Source organism: Cynocephalus volans, chromosome 2 (assembly GCF_027409185.1).
Source record: "Cynocephalus volans isolate mCynVol1 chromosome 2, mCynVol1.pri, whole genome shotgun sequence".
Classification (NCBI taxonomy): domain Eukaryota; kingdom Metazoa; phylum Chordata; class Mammalia; order Dermoptera; family Cynocephalidae; genus Cynocephalus; species Cynocephalus volans.
In genome coordinates, this window is record NC_084461.1 from 229,290,001 (window position 1) to 229,309,974 (window position 19,974).

Consider the following 19,974-nt stretch of genomic DNA (forward strand, 5'->3'; position numbering starts at 1 on the left):
GCATGCACAAAGGCTTAGACCAGCATCAGGTCCCTAGAACTATGAAGGGAGTAACCCAGCTCCTCCAGGGCCATCACGGATTTGGCAGAAACGGAAATCCTTCTGTTTCCCTTCTAGAAAATCTTCACTCTTCTGAATCCAAGTGCTTACTTGTTTTAGTTCATTCCTGCTGCTATAACAAAATTCCTGAGACCAAGTAATTTATAAAGAATGTGAATTTATTTTCTCACAGTTCTGGTGGCTGGGAAGTCCAAGATTAAGTCGCCAGCAGATTTGGTGTCTAGTGAGGGCTGCTGTCTGCTTCCAGGTTGGTGCCTCCTACTGCGTCCTCACATGATGGGAGGGAGGGAAGAGCCAAAAGGGCTGAGCGCTGTGTTAAGGCTCTTTTATAAAGGCCTTAATCCCATTCATGGGGGCTTCACTCTCATGACTTAATCTCCTCCTAAAGACTCCACCTCTTAATACTATTTACATTGACGATTAATTTCTAATACACAAATATTGAGGGGAGGGCATATTCAGACCATACCCCTGGCCCCCAAAATCCATGTATTTTTCACATACAAAATATATTCATTGCATCACTATAGATCCAAAAGTCTTAACTCATTCCAGCACCAACTCAAAAGTCTAAGGACCAGAGTCTCATCTAAATCAAATACTGGTGAGACTTGAGGTACAATGTATTCTTAGGTATATTCCACTCCAGCTGTGAGCCTGTGAAATCAAACAAGTAATGTGCTTCCAAAACACAATGGTGGGATGGGCACAGGCTAGACATTCCCACTCTAGAAGAGAGAAATAAGAAAGAAAAAAAAGGGGGGTAACTGGTCCCAAGTAAGTTTTAAAAACAACTAGGCAAAGAACATTAAATCTTGAAGTTTGAGAATTATTTTCTTTGACTCCATGTTCCGCCCTATGAACAAACTGGGGTGGGGGTTGGGCCCCCAAGGCCCTGAGCAGCCCTGCCCCCTGGCTTCACTGAGTGTAGCCCATGTAGCGGCTCTCAGAAGTTGGTGTCCACAGCTCTCCCAGGCTGGGGTTGCACGCTGGTGGCTCTACAGGTCTGGCTCCACTAAGCATTACCCTAGTGGAGACTCTCTGTAGTGGCCCCACCCATGAAGCAGTCCTCTGCCTGGACCCCTAGGCTCTCTGAGGCATCCTTTGTGATCTAGGTACAGGCAGCCATGTCTCCATATCTCTTGCAGAGTTAGCACCACATGGATGCTGCCAAGTCTTCCACTTTGTGCCCTCGGAGAAACAGCTGGAGCTATATCTGGGCCAGCTCGAGTCACAGCTGAGGCAGTCAAGGAGTGCTGCACTAGAATGTGGGTAGCAGAGACTTGAGGCAGTCCTGAGCAGTAAGCCCAAAGGTTCCACAGGCATCCTGGACCCCTCCCATAAAACGGTCTGCCATCTAAGCTCTGACACTCTGGGCCTCTGGCAGGAATGACAGTCTTAAAGATCTCCATGTGGGGGTCATTATTTTATTGTCTTGATGCATAACATCTGGCTTCCTTTCATCCATACTGATCTCTTTATCAAATGTTCACTTGGCCACACCTTTGGTTTTCTCTCCAAATATACTTTTTTATTCTTTACATGGCCAGGCTGAAATTTTTCCAAATCTTCAAATTCTGCTTCCCTGTTGATTATAAATTTCTCTTTCATTTGTTTCTCTCTTTTTGCATTTTATTATAAGTAGTCAAGAGAAGCCATGCAGCACCCTCAACACTTTGCTTAGAGATTTCTTCTACCAAATATCCTAGTTCATCACTCTTACATTCTGCCTTCCACTAAGTACTAGGACATGGACACAATTCAGCCAAGTTCTTCACCACTTTGTAACCAGTATGGCCTTTCCTCCAGTTTCCAATAAGACATTCTTCATTTTCATCTAAGACCTTATCAGAATGGCCTTTATTTTTCATATTTCTACCAGCATTCTGATTACAAGCATCAGATAATCTCTAAGATGGAAGCTCTCTCTGTAACTCCCCTCTTCTTCTGAGCCCTCATCAGAATTGCCCTTAATGCTCCATTCATGGCAATCTGGGCTTTTTCTAGCATTTACTTCAAAACTGTCTCTGCCTCTACTCAATATTCAGTTCTAAAGCTACTTCCACCTTTCAAGTCACATATTTGTTACAGCAACACCCCATCTCTTGGTACCAATTTCTGTCTTAGTCCATTCATTCTTCTATAACTATACTCCAAATGGCAGATCAATTGGGGACTTTTCTTCCATGCAAGCTATTGGGTCATACTACTCAGCATAGCAGATTGGTCAAGTGCACAGACTATGGAGCTGCACTCCCCAGGTTCACCGGCACTGCTGCTTACAATACTCACTAGCTATGTGACCTCAAGTGACTGACTTAATCTCTCTGAGCCACAGTTTTCCCATCTGTAAAATGGAAGAAATAATCATAATAAACCTGTCCTTGTAAGCTGTTATAAGAATCAAATGGATTAATATAACTAGCGTGCTCAGAAGAATACCTGGCATGTAAATAAGAGCCATGTATGTACCATGATAATATTATGGTATGGTCTTTATTCCAGTCTCATGCAAGGTTCTTGGGATCACCTCTTCCTGAAGCCAGCTGGGGCTGCACAGATGAGACCTGGGGCATCAGAAATCTAACTACATAGACAGAAGTTACTGCAGCAGCAGTGGAGATAAGTCCATATGTTTACATTCCAAACATACTGTAAGCAGTTGGGAATCACAGTGCCTAACACAGTACTTGCCACAGTAAGTACTCAATAAATGTTGCTTCTTCCATCTGCCATTCCTGTCCTACCCGTTCCCAATCCCAACTTTAACCTTACGGTCAAGTAAATTTTGGATGCTTTCAATACTTTTGTATAACATTGACTCAAATGGAAGAGGCTGTTTCAGATTATTATTCATCTTTTCATTACTGTCATGTATTTTATTGATTTTGCATTGAAATGTTTTCCAACACTTTAAAATGAGGCTCTTGCTTCTGCAGATCCAAGATCCTAACATCTGGTGAATTAGAAACAATTGTGTGGGTTTCTTTTTCTTATTATTTTAATTTTTAAAAATCAATAAGTCATCTGCGATGCCTTTAGAAGATATTAAATAACACAATCAACTTGGATTTTATTATGACGATGATATTTTTCAACAGTGTCTGCACAAAATCACAGGATTTGTGAGACCTTGAGGTGCTAGCCTTTCTGGAAAACATCCCAATAGGATCTGGAATACAATTGAAATGGCCCACGGAGAGCAGCCAGGCCAGCAAAATTTTTGCTAAGAACAAATTCAAGGAAAATCAATAGATTTACTGGAAATTGCTTTTTTCCATTCAAAATAAAAAGTAGCTTTTGAAGTAATCCTAACTCTACCTACCATTTAATAAATAGCAGAACATCAAAGAGAATCCTGATGCTGTTTTTGGCCAATAAAATATTTATTACTAGGTCATGTGAGAAGAAACAATGTGAAGGCAGCTTTTTAATCACTCACTATGGAAATAGACAACGGCCGTAGGCAGGAGCCGCACCCTCGGAGAGCAGGTAGCTCATTGCTGATCAAGGCAGCCCATCTTGGGGAAAATGGGAAGTCGGAGGCTTGGAGAAGCACGTGTCTCACCTGAATTTTCAAGCCATCATGGGCAGAGCTAGGACAGATGCAGCCCTTCTGATTTCATGCCCAGCACCCTTCCAACATTCCTTGCTACAGGTTAAAACTCAGAAGCTCTGCCATTCACTACCAGTGAGGGTGTTGCTCCCGGCAGTGCCCTTGGGCTCAGAGCTGACTCGCTCTGTAACTGGAGTTCAGAGCTCACAACAGCAGCCCCTGAACACCCCCAGAAAAACAAGTTGCTTCTGTACCTTGAGAAGACCTGTGACTAGCAATGAATTCATTGGGTCCCTATTTTGCTGGGTGCTGGATTTAAAAATAGGGCAAAAGAGAATATACAGATACACACATTTTGTTCAAATCTGGCTCTACCCACCCACTGAAAGGCCCTTTCTGACCCTACAGTGCTTTTAACTGGACATATAGCAGGGTAATAACTGGACTTCCTATATCTGTTCCAATTCTGCTAACCCATCTCCCACATCAAATGCGGCCTGAGACCACTCGCTGGCCTACCCCTGTCCAGTGCCTTCCCCTTGATTAAGTTCTGCCTTCATGCTACAGTTTGCTTTCCTCCAGATTGTCCTGCAGCTGGGAGGAGCATTTGTCTAACCCTGCCAGTTCCTGGGAGGAGAGCACCCAGTTCTCCCAGCACCAGACAAGGTATGGGAGGCAGGCGCTGACCATTCCTCTGAAGCTGAGACAACACTGACATCTTGTGGTCTGGAATTCTGCCTTCCCCAAATGTCACAGTCTAGACAGACCTAGCCCTTCCAGGAGGAGCCTTTTCCACCCCTGCAAGTGGGAGTAGATCAGTTCTGTGTAGATTCCACTTGCAGGGTCTCACAGTGCAGCAGGACACCCCCATAACCAACAACATGCATACAATGAGTGATACCTGACCTGCCACATACGTGGGCTCAAACCAGTCAGCAATGACCCAGTGTGCAATTCCACAGGCAGCTGCAGAACCTGGTGTTAATAAGAGGCATGCAGACAATTGCAATACAGTTAGCAAAGCACCAGTTAGGGTATGTATAACAGCTGTGGGAGCACAGAGGAGGGAGGAAAAACAGCATGAGGATAAAGTAAGACTTCAGAAGTGACATTGGGTCAGAATCTCAAAGGATACTTTGGAGTTGTCAAGGAAACAAGGTGGGGAATGAGCAAGTCAGAATTTCTGAGCTTTGCAGAATAGATTCAATTTAGAGATGGAGTACTAAGCCAGGGAGATGGCTTTGACAGTGTGGAGGGGGCATGCACATGGTTTATTTGGGGAGAGGCAAGATTGGGGGCAGGGGTGCAGAGAGGAAAAGAGAGAGCACCTCAAATGCCAGAATAAAGAGTTCAAATGTATTCAATTGCTAGGAGTCACATGATAAAGTTGTATTTAAGAAGAAACAATCTGGCAAAGATATAGCACGATCTAGGTGACAGAATAAAGACTGGAAAGATATTCGCCCTAATGTCAACAGGAGCTATCTCTAGGAGAGAGGACTAAAGTGCTTACTTGTTTCATTTTTCTTTTTTCTTTCTTATGGAAAGTTTTTATTTAAATGATTGTTATTGCCTTGGTAATGAAACAGATTAGAATGCAAGTTATTATTATATGAAACAGATGAATGACAGGATAGGACCACAGGGGTCATGTCAGACTCAGGATCAGAGACTCAGCATCTGTCAAACTGGAAGGAACCTAAGGACCCTACACAATCCCCTACCCCAGACAAGGACAAGTAAGGTCTCTTGAAGGGGAAGTGACTCGCCCAAGGTCACATGGCCCTTTCTGGACCTCAGGATTCCAGCTTAGCTGCTGATTTCCCCTCAGGGCCACTTCCTCTCACCGCCTCCCATAATTTCTGTGGCCAGAGGCTCCGCACAGCACAAGGACCTGTGGCTTCACATGCTCCTCACCAGCAGCTGAGCCTGGAGGACATCAGCAGGTCTGCCTTCCCATAGATCAAGCTAGACACACTTAAAGCTCCTTCTGAAAAAGAAAACATTTGGATACCAGGACTTTTATGTGATTTCATCCAACAGTGTGGTTTGGGGACCCATAGAGGGCCCCAACACCCTTTCAGGAGGTCTGTGAAGTCAACGCTGTCTTCATAATAACACAAAGGTACAAGTGGGCTTTTTCATCTCATTCTTCCTTGAGCTTACAGTGTGGTTTTCCAGAGGCAACCCTGACATGGAATGTTGCGAAAGACTGAAGGCAAACAGACTGACCGGGTTCCTGAGATGATTGTTGAGTGATGATGTTTGCAAAATAGAACAGTTTAGTCAGGCCCCCTCACCTCAGGGCAGGTTGGGGGTGGTGCAGCATTCTTTGTGGGCAGGTTGTGTGTGGGTGGAGCTGGTGTGCCTGTGCGGTGCCACCACCTTGGCTGGAGTTTACTGCCCTGGGTGGACGCCGATGCCGCGAGTGGCCATGCTTTCCAACCTATGGCTTCCAAGGACCTGTTTGCCAGTTATCTAGTTCATAGGTCTGCGTGTAAGGGGTCTGGTTACCCAGCCTGGTGTGTGAGAGGTCCAGAGACCCAGCCTGGCATGTGAGGGGTCTGGAGACCCAGCCTGATGTGTTGAAGGGTTTGTGACCCAGCCTGGACAACGGGCTTGAGGAGTTGTTGCAGGATTACCGGCAGGTAAAAGAGCCCCACAACTAGCACGGTCATGTAGCTTTACAATTGGAATCACGAACAGGATTAAGAACACTACAATTGGTGACATCGGCAGGATTCCGACATTAGCCATAGCGCTACAGATGAAAAAGCGGGTGCAATCGTTACTTCGTCGAATCTATTCAACTGAATGCAAAAGTGAGATGAGAACCCAGCTGTCTTCTGTCAAACCATACATTAATGTTGCAAAAATGTAAAACAAGGCCACTCTTCTAACTAATTTTTTGAATTAGCAAATAGTTACTTTAAAAATATTATTATATTCTCAAGTCGTGAGTTTGTTGTTTTATTTTTAATGAATTTATAAATATATTTGAAGTTTCTCAGTTCTAATTTAAAATATGGCAAATATTAATAGATATAGGGCCGACCCTGTGGCTCACTAGGGTGAGCATGGTGCTGGGAGCGCCGAGGCTGCGGGTTCAGATCCTACATAGGGATGGCCGGTGCACTCACTGGCTGAGGGCGGTGCGGGCGACACCAAGCCAAGGGTTACGATCCCCTTACCAGTCACACACACAAAAAAATATAGATAGATAGATAGATAGATAGATAGATAGATAGATAGATAGATAGATAGATAGATAGATAGATAGATAGATATAGCCACCATCAACAAAAACTCTTTGAAATCTCCAGTAATTTTTAAGAGTGTAAAGAGGTCCTCAGACCAAAAAACTTGAGAACCTCTGATTCGACTTTCCAGCTTATCTCCCTGTCTCCCCCACCAGCCCCCATCACCTGCTGGGGGACAGATCCCCGCTCACCCCTCATACTCTCAGAGGACACCTAGCACTTCTCCTACTTGCCGTACTCACCAGGTCTCTCGCTCTCTCTCGCTGTTGCTGTCACTGTCACTCTCCCCCCTCCCCTTACTCAGGCCGTACCCCTGGCCCCAGGCAGAGCCAGGCTGACAAAATCCTAGCACAGTACCTTTCTTCCCTCTCTTCTACTTTCCTTCCACTTGTTGCAGCCTTAAATCTGCCTCCTGCAAGGCACCCGTCTTCCCTCCTTCCAAGTGCTTCTAAAACGGCACTTCTCCCCAGAAATTGGCCCCCAACCTCTCTAAGGGGATCACAGACAGAGGAACCTGATAGAACAAAGCTTGCACCAGCGTTTTTGGCAATCATTTCAGGAGTCCCAACTCTGTATCAGATGCTGGAGATCCAAAGAGGAGTAAGACATGCCCCTCAACCCACTCACAGTTTCCTGGGGAAATGAAGGAGCTAATAGTTCTGTCTGGGGAGCCAGGAAATGCTTCACGGAAGAGGTGACATTTGACGTGGATCGTATAAGATGAGGAGGAGTTTACTGAGTGAAGAACCGAGGATGTTTTCCTAGTGAGGGAAGAATGCTTTTGAAGGCACATGAATATGAAAATGCATGGCATGTTTAAGGAACTGAATAGATCAGTGTGGGTAGGCTATGGTGTGAGTAGACTACAGTGTGTGTGTCTACAGTGTGTGTGCATGTCCATGTGTAAATTCATGTGTGGGTGTGCACATGTGTGTCTGTGTGTGCACATGTGTGCCCTGTATATGCATGCTTGTGCATGAATATGTATGTGTGGCCATGTGTGTGCATGCCTGTGCATGCATTTGTTGAGTGTATGTGTGTGCCTGTGAGTGCGTGCATGTGTCTGTGCATGTGTGCTGTGCATGCCCTTTTGTGAGTGTCTGCACATGTATGTGTGGCCGTGTGTGTATGTCTGTGCATGTATGCACTGAGTGCATATGTGTGCCTGTGAGTGCATGCACGTGTCTGTGCCTGTGTGTGCATGCTTGCATGTGTATGCATGGCCATGTGTGTGCATGCCTATATATGCATGCGTTGAATGCTTACGTTGAATGCTTACACATACCTGTGTATGCATATGTGTTCATGTGAGAGCTTAGTGGTGATGGGACGAGAGCATGTCTCTTGGAAGTGGGAAAGGAGGGAATTGTCCTGGACATGTTACATATGTGATCTTATTCAGTCCTCACAGCCACCTTGCCATGTGGGTGGTGTTGTACACATTCTAAAGAAAGGATAGGGGAATTTCCCAAGGACATACTGGTGATAAAGGTATAATTCAAGTCAAACTTCTAACCAGTCCCCACCACAGGGACATGAGATTGGGGTACTGTAAAGTCAGGTAGCCCAGTCCCATGAGCTCACCCCTCAGGTGGAATCTTCATGCCCAACATTCAGCTGAGAGAACTTCAGTGGACAGTGTTTATTTTCTGGACAGTCCCTCCAGTGTGTGCCAGGGCCACCCTGCACTTCTGCCACTAGGCAGAAGCTAATGCTTTTTTCAAAGCTTTCTCTGGAATTCAGAGAGCCAACAGTAAAACACAAAACCACAATTTCAATCTTCTTGAATGGGCTGTTGGGAAATGAAAGGGGTGGTCAAAGGCTTGAGGAAGTTGGGGAAGACTATCAAACCTCTCCCTGCTCAGCGAGGACCACTGAGGGCTCAGCTGAGCTCTGCACAGAACGTCCAGAAGAGGTCAGGCCCACCAAGCTCGCTGATGTGGGCTCCTCTGTCCTTCCTCTCTGTTAAATCTGGTCGCCTAAACAGTGGTGACTCCAACCAGTCTTGTCCCTGCATCTACTTGAGCTAAGTCAAAAAGGAGCACTCCTCATTGTAACAGGTATTAGGGCAGATTTCCTGTGCCAGACGCTGTTGTGAGGCCTTCATATACTCTCACTGAAGTTACACCCCTTTCCCGTAGCCCACACCATACGAACCACATTCTCTATTACATAGGGAAAACTATATCATGTAACACATTTTACATATTTCATGTACATTTAGTTTACATATTTATATACTATATGTTATATATTCCATCTTGCCTATATACACTTTCTTTACGTTTCTAGTACAATGTTTTGAGTCAGTTATTTGTCACCCTGTTTTTCAGATAAGAAAACAGAGGCCCTTCCGGCTTGGACAACTTGTCTAATGTCCTGCAACCAGCCAAAGTGACAGACAAAATATAAATCTACATCTTCTGCAACCTGGACTTGTGCCTTTCCTCTGTGTTAGCTCTTTTAGCTGGTCTCATTCTCAGTCACAACCAGGACCCACCCCTCTTTGTCCTCCCTGTGCCCCTGTGCCTGGACCAGACTGGTCCTGGCCTGAGGGTGGTGGCAGTGCTGAGGACGTACTTAAAATCTCAGTCTAAAATCGTTAGCAAGTTGTGGCTCATTTAGAAACCGAACAGTATGTAGCCCTTAGAAAAAATATTTCTTGGCCATAGAAATAAATGCTCATATGTAAAACAAATAATAATAAAGGACACAATTTTGTATTCATAGCATGAGTTCAACAATGTGGAAAAAAACAAAAATCCAGAGAGAAAAAGCCAGAAAAAGCCAAATGCTAACAATGGTTATTTCTGGATGATGGGCTTATGCATGCTTGTTTTTTCTTCTTTTGACTTTTCTGCATTTCACAATTTTCCACGGCAGACATGATTTGCTTTACAATGAGGGGCCAAAGTATTTAAAACCTGGCTGTGGCTTGAAAACTGCATGCCGCCCCCTTTCCCATGCACTTCAAAGGCGCCGGGCTGGGATGTGTCGCTTCTACAGAGCTCGCCACAGCCTCACAGTGGGAGCGAGTGGGCGCCTGCAAGACGCCGCCCTCCCCACCCCTGCGTGGGCATCTGGGTTTGATGCTCTGCCCTCCTGTTCTCTATTCTCGCTTCACCTGAATTTCCCTGGAGAAAGCACGGGCTGCAGCCTGGATCCCTCCTTCCTTCTCCAGCCAGTCTGCAGCATTCAGCTCTGCAGCCTCCATACCCAACACCCAGCCCTAAAAGGCGGACTTCACCTCTGGGGACGTCAGAAAACTCCCCTGGCCCCATCTTGGCATGAGTGTAATTCCCACAGAGGATGGTGCCCAGAGTATACGATCCCTATGGGACAGCAGCAAGTCCCCTTCCCCCCTCCCTCCCTGTCCACTGCTGTCACCTACGACCACATGTGATGCTGTAGAACTGCACCTGTCCATTCACTTCTTCCTTTCACAAACATTTAATCAGTGCTTCCTGGGGTGGGGGTGGGCAGCCTGTGGTTAGAGGGGGAGAGAGAGACACCTGACAACATGTTGGATTAGCTGGGGGATCTGCATGATCTGTTGTGGTGGCAGAGGGGGCAGCTTCAGTCCCTGGAGAGGGCTGCCCAGGAGCAGCTGTGTGTGAGCTGAGTTTTGGAAAGATGAGGAATGATTAGACAGATGAGAAAGGGCAGTATTTTCTGCAAAGCCAACAGCATGAGCAAAGCAGCAGACACACAAAACTGGAGCATTTGAAGTCTTTGGCCAGAGGTAGGATGCATAGAGTGAAATAGCTAGCCTTGTGTGTAGTGCCCAGGAGGTAACTGGGTCCATAAGCAGAGGAGCTGAGATCAGGCTCCGTCTTAGAGAGATGACTGAGGCAGCACAGGAGAGGAGCTGAAGGAAGAAGTCTCCCTGGAGGTCTCAGTGGACATTTTGTCTGCCCAGCCCCTCGGTGCTTTAGTGGGAATCTGCCATGGAGTAAGAGTTGCATATTTACTCTGTCCTGCTGCAGAAATCAGAAATGAGAAATGATGCAAACTGGGTTTCCCAGGCCCTTCTGCAGACCCAGCCCAGCCTGGGAATCTGGCTCAAGCTGGCCAGTGTATCCCATTCCCAGGAACTTGGCATTGAAACCAGAGAAGGTTAATTCCATCTCCCTGGGGACACCAGTCTGTAACCTGTGAGCTTGAGAGAAGCTGTTGGGAACTACAGCATAGAGGGATCTATTCTGCAAGAAATGAAGCAAACAGGCAGGGAGAACAGAGAAGAGAGGTCATCAGCGAAGACTGTCTGGGCTCTGCACAGCCCTAGTCTCTTGTTCCGTTCCATTGCATTCCACGAGGTTGGAAGGGGACTCTGATCCATTTTTTTGGTTAAAGTTAGTAGTTTCCGTTACTTGCAATCAAAAAGCTGTAAGTTATATAAAGCTTTTTGTAAATGGTCGAGCCTGAACTAAATCAGTGTAGTGGGCCTGAAGAGAAGAGGGGTTATTTATTTGAGAACTATTTAGATTAAAAGTCAACAGGTGAGAGACTGGCTGCTTTGTCAACTAGCCAAGTTCAATTACTCAGAGTCTGCCCCCCTCCCATGCCCCTCAAGCCATCTGTGAGCTTCAAAAAGGGAATTCATAGGCTCTGCATGACCTAGAAGCCACCCATCCACAAGCAGATGCCAAGGCAGCTCAGAAAAGGAACAGACAAGCAGGGCTTCTTCTGCATGGGAAGGGGACAGAAGGCGCTCGTCACTTGGTTACGTCTTGGCCTCTGCCCCAGCTAAGAGGACAGCACTATTGAATCACCCCAAGCAAGGTTTTATGAGGCCTGTGGAGGAATGACATCACTACCTTTGTGGCGTGGCAAGCTAACATCAGCACAAGCACCATCCCTGCCAGAGACAGAAAGAAAGATAGTGGAGGCTCCAGGGCAGGACGGAGTCCCATGGCCTGTCTTCCTCCCTGTCCTCCTCCCACGTTTGTAAATGCCACTCAGAAGCCACTTCTCCCTTCAGTTAGGAGCCTCTTTGTTCCCATTTTCTCTGCCAAGTTCAGTAGCTTCATTTTGCAGCTTGGGAAGTTTCCCATGTAAAAAAAGAAATCTTGCTCAGATTTTTGATCTGCTCCAGATCTTCAGGTTTCAGTGCACCTGCACATCTGTTGGCCTCACAAAAGAGAGAAGAAAGGGGCCTCAGCCAAGCTTGAGCCTGGCACAACTTAGCAGCAGCACCTTCTGGAAACAGGCTCCAAACTAAAGGAAAGGTGTAGCCTTTCCCAGGTAGATGGAGTTCTGCCAATTCTGACCCAAACCTGCATCCCAGGTGTGTTGGATGAGCAGGGCGGGTGTGTGCAGCCTAGGGCGCACTCAGAAAAGCCCATTCCTTCCTGAAAAAGCTTGCTGGAGCCCCAAGTCTGTCCACTTCCTCCAAGTTCAGATTTTTGAACTGAAGGGGTCTCCATGTCAGCCAAAGCAAGAAGCTACCTCCACTCACAGAATCAGACAATGGGTTGCCACACATTTTCTCCTTTCAACATGTCCCAAAGATTCCGGAACTATTTAGACGTAAATGTCTTTCTGCAGAAGCCAAGCTTTCTCTCCTCTCTGGTTCCAGGTGGGTTAAGCTACGAAGCCAGTTCTCCTAGTTTTGCAGAAATTCTCTCCCCACCTGTGCCCCCCAGAGCTTTTCTAATTGGTGTCCTAAAGCCTTTTTACAGAGCAGCCTCAAAGCTCAGAGCAGAAGTGAAGGTGCTGGAGGAACCACACGGCTGCCAAGACAGCAGAGGCTTGATGAAGGTCGCCTCTTCAGCCCATGAGCTGCTCATCTTGTAACTCCAAAAGATGCGTGCAAAGCCGCTCAGGATGGCAGCGAGCTGCAAACGGGCTGCTCTTTTTCATTTCCTCTGAAGAAACCGCTCTTCTTTACAGCTTCACTGAATGTTTACTGAGCACTTAGTATATACTAGACATCTTCTTCCTGCAACTTTTATGACATTGTTTCTTCTTCCAATCCAAAGCAGTCATGAGTTTTCAGGACTCAAAGCTCTTTGGCCCCTCAGTGAGAAATGCCCGGTCAGGATCAGGAGTACAGAGTGCTGCATCCAGCTTTGTTCAGAAGCAGCCAAATGGGTGGCTTTGCAGGACCAGCCCCAACCCAGGGAAGGAAAAGAAACCAAGGAGTGGGGCCAGACCTCAGGGACTGGCTCAAAGAGAGTTTCCTGCTGAGAGCCCAGCTTCCTCTCCAGCTCTAGCACCGTCCCCACAGATAAGCACCTCCTAGAAGCTCTGAAGCTCTGGGGCCCCAAGACGACTTATTCCAGCTCCTGTAGCTCTCCAGGTGCTACAGCCTCTCCCTTCCCCCAGCGCACCTGAAGGGGAGGCCAAGGCACTGAGGTCACTTGGCCTCTCCATGAGGATGGCCCACCCATAATCTCCTGTCTTCCTCCAGTGGACACCGGGCCGAGACGAGGGGCTCTCCCTACAAGGCTGGAACAGGAAGACCCATGGACCAAGAGCATCACCTCCCCTGGGAGCACAAGAACCTCAGAGGAACAGTCAGCCACTGAGAGCCAGGCTGAGGAAGGAGCCGAGCAAGTGACAGTGAGACCGGACTCAGCAGGGCCCCAAGATGGCACACAACTTCCAGGTGGGCTCATCCCACAGCACCCCTTGAAACGAATAGTTTTTTGTGTGTATTCTACACAGTGGAAGAAGAAAGAAAAAACTTATCCTCTGTGAAGGCAAATGGTATGTTTGTTTCTGTCCCAAATAAAGGATCGTGTTTATATGCAGAACCTCACATGATATTTTTAAAAATTTGAGATTCTCTCTCAAGTCACAGTTTTCTTGCCTTTCTCAAAAGCATTAGTTACACTCACTGAAGAGGAAGATAACTTACAAGGACACGTTTACAAAGTCTGGTTGAAGATACGTTTAACAGTTGTTTTTCTCTGGCATTTACCTCCGCAGAATATTTCCCTGTTTGCGGGTACTGTTCTCTCCTTGGCTGTTTATTTGCTTGTGGTGGTGTGCAGTTTTCTGAAACAGACACCTTCTTGAATTTAAAAATTAGAGAAAAAATAGCTCCCTTCTTTCTGGTAATTGTGTATCCTTAGGTGTCAGGATTGCAGACGTCGCTGACGGCCACTTCAGTCAACTGTCTGCTCACTGGCCTCAGGCTAAGAGGTGTGGCCTGTAGTCACTCCAGATGGTTTGCAGGAGTGTGTGTCACAAAATGCACGGTGGAGACAGGTCAGCCTGGAAAAGACAAAGGGGGAAGGGGAAAGAGAAACTCTGTGTGTGTGTATGTTGTTTGTGGGGAGGGTGGGTGTGATTCATTGCAGGTGCATGCATATGGGATGTGTGTGTGTGGTGTGATGTGGACGTATGAGTGGTGAGAGTGTTTGTATGTGAGATGTGTATGTGGTGTATGTATGGTGTGTGTATGTGTGATATATGTGGTATGAGTGTATATGGGATATGTTGGAAGGTATATGGGGTGTGCGTGAGTCATATATGGTGTGTGGTGAGGGGTTGATTCATGGTATGTGTATTTGTGCAATGTGTGTGATGTGTGTGTCATATGTGTATGGGCAATGTATGTGTGTGGTGTGTGTTTGTGCATGAAGTTGTGTGATATGTATATGGAGTGTATGATATGGTGTGTGGTGTGGTTGGGGGTGTGTGTGTGTAGTGTCTGAGTGTGATGTGTGTATGTTGTATCTGTGTTTAATGTGTGGTGTGAGTGAATGGTGTGTGGTGCGTGATATGTGGGTGCATGGGGGTGGATGAGGTATGGGTAGGTGTAATTTGTGATGTGTGTGTATATGTGTGATGTGCAAGGTATGGATGTGTGATGTGTGGTGCGTGGATGTGTGTGATGTGTGTGATTGTTGGGTGGGAGCGCAGACCCCACTACCTCATCCTGTGCAGGTCCTGAGCCAGGTAGTTGAAAAAAAGATTCTGGCAGCCGATAAGAGGACAGACATGCTTTATTCAGGTGCGAGCTCCACTGCCAGCAGTTCAGAGTGGCTGCCTCTTATATGGAAAGTACACAACAGTGGCACCAAGCCAAGGGGTACACGGGCGTGCATGCGCACTAACTCTACTCTTACATAACTTGTTTACAACAGATGTGCTGAATCATACCCAGCCGGATATGAGGTGAGAGGACCTGACTTTACCGACTCCATTTTCCTCACACCCCACCCCTTCAGGGTCCCTCGCTGTGCAATCTACACGTTCATAATCTTCCGCAATGTTCCCTCAGTGAGGATGGCTGACCCTTGCATCCATGTAACCTCTGTACTTATTGTACATTCAATACACCTTGAAGCTTGTCCCTGTAGCTCTATCCTTTCAACTATTAGCCACCAAACCCCACCCATACACATGTGTGGTTAGTAGTCATCACTGGGGTGATTTTCCGCAGGAATCCTGCACCCAGACTGGTAAGAAACTCAGTGCATATTCAGCAAGCCGACACATTGGCCACATGAATGTATGTATGTGTCCAGTCACTCTGGTGCCTGCAGCCACAATACTATGGGCAAAAAGACAAAACGTTATTGGCACCAGTAGAGGGAGTTCTTGACCCTCTGGCAGAACACATCCTGGAAAGAATGGTTGCAGGAACAGGTGCAGCCGCTCTATGCAACAGAGCCTCCTCCGGAGAGGGCCCGCCCTTGCAGTGTCTCGCATTTAAGATCCTAACTGTCGGCCATAACTGCTGTGTCCACCCTTTCAGGGATGGGGGGTAGGTGGATAACCTTAGACCCTTTTTCGGAAGACGATTGTACTGTTCATTCCCACTGCCTGGAGACGATACGGCACATGTAACTTCCACTGAATGGATAACTGAGAAGCCCACTTCTGTACTTCATGTCCAGTAAAGTGAGTTCCATTATCACTCTCTATGACCACAGGCTGACTGTACATGGCTGTAAGGCTGTTCAATGCCTTAAAATTGCTTGCCTGGTCTGGGGTCTTACAGGGCCATACAAACAGTAGACCGATAGTTGTATCAACGGCTGTAAAGATACACCTGTAATTCTCTGACCTTGGCACTGGTCCCACAAAATCCACTTGTCATCGAGTCAGGAGCACCCTTCCATGGGTTATTTGCCCATTGGTATGCAGCACCTGTCAGGGGTACAGACTTTCTTGAGCGCACACTGGACAAATGTGACACACATTCACTACATCTTCCCATTTTATAGGTAGGGCCCACCTTTGAGCCGCCATCCACATGGTTTTGCTGCCAGCATGCCGCATTCGTCAATGTAACCACTGGGCTACATCATTCACTGGGGATCTCTCCAGCCATCTGACCTTAGCCAGAGCATCAGCTTCATCATTGCCCAGACTGGCTAAGGGGGAATGTCCTGTGACATGGAAAAGAGTTACTTCCTTTTCCTGACCTAACTCCCATAACTCTTGCCACATGGTTTGTCCCCACAGGGGTCGGTGACCTACCATCAACCACTGATATTTCCAAGTAGAGATCCAAAGACCCTTATATGTGACCCACTCACATTGTTCCAAATAGCCTAGCAGCATTGGAGCTGCCTTGGCTAAATCTGCAAGAGAATCAGAGGTTAGTAAGTTATCAGCTATATAATGAAACATTGTAGCCGTGCTGGGCCTAGTCCTCTTGGCTAGGTCCCCAGCCCACTAAACCATGACAGATGATTGGGCTGTGCAGGTAGCTTTGGGGCAACACTTGAAAAGTCCATTGTCTTCCTTCCCAGGTGAAGGCAAATTGATCCTGGCTATCAGCCGAGATCAGGGTGGAGGAAAAAGCATTTGCAAGGTCCAGTACATAATGATAAGTTCCCAGCTGAGTCACCAGCTGATCCATTAAGTTGTGAACCAAAGGCACAGCTGCGTGCAAAGGAGCTACTGCTTTGTTAAGTTCTCAATAATCCACAGTCATCTTCCAGGTCCCGTCTGGCTTCTTCACTGGCCATACAGGAGCATTAAAGGGACTATGCGTGGGACAGATGATGCCAACTCTTTCTAACTCCAAGATAGTGGCACATATCTCTGCATGTCCTCCCGGCAGGCAGTACTGTTTCACATTAACCATATGCCTTGGCGTGGGTAACACCTGTGGATCATGCTTGACATGTCCCTGCAGCACAGGCTTTACTGTCTGGATCCGCAGCCAGAATTCCTCAACTGTCATTTGCAGGTGCAAACCATAGAGAACATCTACACCCAAAACGTACTTAGCTACTGGAGATACATACACAGTATATGCATGGGGCGGGCAATAGTCCAATGCTCAGTGGCAAAGACACGGCTTTGACTTTAATAGTATGTCCTCCATAGCCATGAACACTCACTGTGGCCACCGGAAACTTATCTGGGTTGCTGTGTATCAGGCTATATTCTGTGCTGGTACCCACTAATGTTAACACAATGTACATTTGCCTCTGACCGATGTATTGACAGTTCAGCATGGGGCCTCTAGTCCTCGTCTGCCCCCAGGAGGCGAGCACCTCGGCCTGATCCCTAGCCAAAGGGAAACAGTCCATCCACCTCCACAGAAGTGGCCAAGAAATCCTTCAGATACACTGGGTGTACCTTATTGTGAGCCTCTTGGGAAAGTTTGGTATTGCGCTGTTCGGAGCGCAATCGTTGCCACAAGGCAGACAAGACCGCATTTGGTTGCCAGTCAATTTTTTCCCTATCAAATCCTGCTGTAAGCAAGTCAAACTACATCTGCATACAGCTGGTCTTCCTCAGTCCCTTCAGGGCAACACTCTGATCATTTCTTGGGGACTTAGTGTTCACCACCTTTCAGATCCCGCCTTTGTTTGTCTCCTTCCCTCTGCCTCGCCCAGACTGGCCATCATGGTTTTCACTTCACATATATGATGACCAACATACGGGGCCAGTATGGCCATCAGTGACACAAAGGACATTGATGGTGCATTTTGTAGCACTATGTCTCTCATGCTGCTGGTAAAACGTTCATCGTCCGGGCCATGGGTGTTCACATTAAACATTGACTGTCACTTACCACGTTCCCGAATGATTTGATACAGCTCTCCATATGTTTGCCACCTACTCACAGTTTGGGGCAGTTCCCCAGCATTCGTCCACACAGTCCGGACAGCTGCATTCACCCATTCCATCAAGGAGGGGTTATCCTGTCCCAGTGTATATCTGCAGCTGTTCTGAAACCGCTGCCGCAGGGACAGATGCATGGTGATGGAAGCCAACCTTTCCATCTCCTCGCCAGATCACATTACGCCATCCACCCCTAGGTCCCACAGCTGCAAAAGCCAAGCAGCTAGGGGTTCACCCTGTTTCTAGCGAAACCATTTCCCTAAGTCCACCAACTCAGCTTGAGTGTAGGGGACATAAGTAGTAAATTGGGTCACAAGTGGGTTGCCTACCAGTTGCCCACCTTGTCCCATGGGCTGCTCATGCCTCAGTTTCTGATGCACAACAGGTCATGCCAGGGAACGCGCAGTCTCCACCAACTCACCGTCTGGTTCGTCATCGTCCCAGGTGCTGAAAGCAGGAGTGGCCTGTTGCTGTACTTCATGTACCCACACTTCTAACAAGTCTGCTTTCTGCTGCAAATCTCGAAGCCACACCGCTTCATGGAGTGCCTGGTCCGTGTTGACTTGCAGTACAATGAGCAACACCAGACCCTGGTCAACAGGAAAGCAGCTGCCAGGCACCACATACTCGAGCGTGGCCACATTTCCTGCCCTTCCCGAGAGCTAGTGACTCCCTTACCTGCTCAGAATCCTGACAACTATGCCAATTGTCGGGCTGGATCGCAGACCCCACTACCCCATCCTGTGCAGGTCCTGAGCCAGGTAGTTGAAAAAAAGATTCTGGTGGCCGATAACAAGACCGACTTGCTTTATTCCAGATGCAAGCTCTGCCACCAGCAGGTCAGAACTGCTGCCTCTTATACCAAAAGTACACAATAGTGGCAACGAGCCAAGGGGTACACGGGTGCACATGCGAGCTAACTACTCTTATGTAATTTGCTTACAATGGATGTGGTGAATCATGCCCAGCTGGATATGAGGCGAGAGGGCCTGACTAAACTAACTCCATTTTCCTCACAGTGATGTGTGGTGTGTGGGGGGATGTGTGATGTGTGGTGTGTGTGTGTGTGTGCATATGTGGTGTGTAGATGTGCGATGCGTGGTGTGCATGTGGGATGTGTGTGCTTGTGTGGCTTCTCCCTTGTGCTCTCTGCTCTGGAGGCCGTTGAGGCCGGTCTCATATGAAGGCACAGTGAAAGCAGCTCTCTGGCGCCCTATAGCTCCCTGAGGATTAGCCGCCTTTTAGTGGATGTCCTGGGAGCCACCCGGCAGACTGGCCACCTCCTGGCTCTCCCTCTTGGGCAGAGACTGAGGGCGCTGAGGGCTGGGTGCAGAGGACAGCTGGGGCACCCGCCCAAGCCCTGCTGGAGCTCGCTGCAGACATCTGTCTGTGCTGCCCAGAGAACATGTCCCCAGTATGTGTGAGGCTCCATCTTCTCTTGGATCAAGTCCCCACACCCAGAAGGGAGTCTCCCAGGGACCAAAGCCAATGCACTGGGAGGGGACCACCCAGCTCTACACATGGACCTTTGTGGTTTCAGCTTCCTGGGCGGGCCTTGGGCTAGGAGCTGTGGCTCTGGCTCCAGGCAGGAAGCCCTCATGGCACTTCCTGGGTCTGCTCCACCTCCCCTCATGCCGGGTCCCCAGGCTGGAGGCTGTCTCCCTCACCCCAGCTCCCGGATCCCACGCCTGCTAGTCCTCACCTTTTCTCTCCACGCATGCCTATGGCCTGCTGCTTCAGTAGTGGCTGCCAGGGCCGTGTCCATGTGTCCCAAAAGAGAGAGGCAGGATGCATCCTCCCGTGGCACTGCCTGCATTCTGTGGGACAGAAGCAAGCAAAGCCCGGACACCTCAGTACCTCCTGGCAAAAGAATGCCTGTTGCAACGCAACACAAGCCCATCTTACAAGGCAGCTCTGGGAAGTGTAAGTATCTGAGGAGGGAGCATGAGGGGGTGTGGCTGCCATTCCGTGGCCTGTGTGTGTCCAAGACGAACTGGCTCAGACAAGGAGCCAGGAGGTGCCAGCAGGGCGGCAAATCATGGCTTCTGCTCTAGCTCA

The 19,974-nt window shown here is 47.9% G+C and overlaps 1 pseudogene; it reads left to right on the forward strand.

The window, feature by feature from the left end:
• Positions 1-19,480, forward strand: part of LOC134370841 (SWI/SNF-related matrix-associated actin-dependent regulator of chromatin subfamily E member 1-like) — a 28,963-nt pseudogene extending 9,483 nt beyond the window's left edge.
• The last annotated feature ends 494 nt before the right edge of the window (positions 19,481-19,974 follow it).